Genomic DNA, 1,346 nt, shown 5'->3' with positions numbered 1-1,346 from the left:
GCTTTTGAGCATTCTGTAAGGATTGTAAAGGGTCATTATCCCTAGTACGAGACCCTTATGGATTCTCTTATTAATAAATTATAAGAAATCAATTTTGGGCATAAATTTTGTGTCTTGTGCATTGATCTAATTGCTGGTAAATGCTATTGTGCAAAAATTTTGAAGTTAGGAAGTGAGATCTAAAACTCTAGTTTCTCAATATCAAACAATTTGAAAATGCCACTTTCTAGGGATGAAAATGAAAGATAAAGGAAATGACACTTTACTTTAAGAATTTAAAATTACCATTGATTTATAGCATTGCTAGGGTTGAGTTAGGTTTTTGTTTAGTTTTAGGGGACAGGAGGGGAAGGGTTGGTTTTATGGCCAAGGGGCATTGTTTTGGGAGGAAAACAACCCTTGGTTTTTTCCAAAGCCACTTGAAAATCTGCCATTAGGGGTCATAGACTCCCCCATGCATGTGAGATCTAACCATACCATTTAGGGTTAGAATCGACTAGTTAGGGTTGGTTTGTATTGGTTAGGTATTGTGACTCGAGTAGTAGGTACAAAATCGCCCCGTATTGTCACCAAACCACACTTGGAGTTGGCTCTGAGATGCATGTGAGTTACCTTATTCAACGTGTGTGAAGGCATGTTGACCAATGTCAAAGAACAACTTACCAAGATGAAGAGAGGGAAGATATATTTTTTTATGGGAGTCTACTAGTCAGTTTCTTTCTAGAGAAGATCTCGAACATGAGGCCAATGTCATGTCATTGAATTATGTGGTATATCCACCACCAAACGAGCCTCAGATGGTGAGGTGGTGCAATGTCATGATTAGGGAAGAATGTGTTAAACTAGCCAGTTTGGTACCAAACCGACCGACCAATTTGGTACCTAACTAGTGCACATTGGCCCTCGAACCAAATTTTTCTACTGTTTTGTTATTTAGATAGGAAACTAGGCCTATTTGACTAATCGATTTTTAAAACTATGATATATATAAACATTGATAGGCATGTCCATTTTGGAATAGAGCTTCTAAAATTTTGATTTAATTATCAATAATTATTAGCTTGATGGTAGACATTTAACCTCCATGAAATATTTTAGTAAATTTTTAGTAGTAGTCATAGATTAAAGATTGATTGATATTTATCTCAAAAATAGTTATTCCTTTTTAACTAAATTGATTAATTAAGAAAAATATCACATGGAGTGTGATGAAGGTGAGTTATGGTTTTTTAGGTATATGGTATTATAAAGCCATGGTAATGTAACCAAGCTTATTTACAAAATAATAAGCTCCATAGTAAAGTGAGGGTTAATCTGCATGATTAAGAATCTTGTTACATAATTTT

This window comes from Pinus tabuliformis, chromosome 6, assembly GCF_031772625.1.
Source record: "Pinus tabuliformis cultivar Carrire ecotype Pingquan chromosome 6, CPIR1, whole genome shotgun sequence".
NCBI classification, from domain to species: domain Eukaryota; kingdom Viridiplantae; phylum Streptophyta; class Pinopsida; order Pinales; family Pinaceae; genus Pinus; species Pinus tabuliformis.
This window is presented reverse-complemented; position numbering follows the sequence as displayed.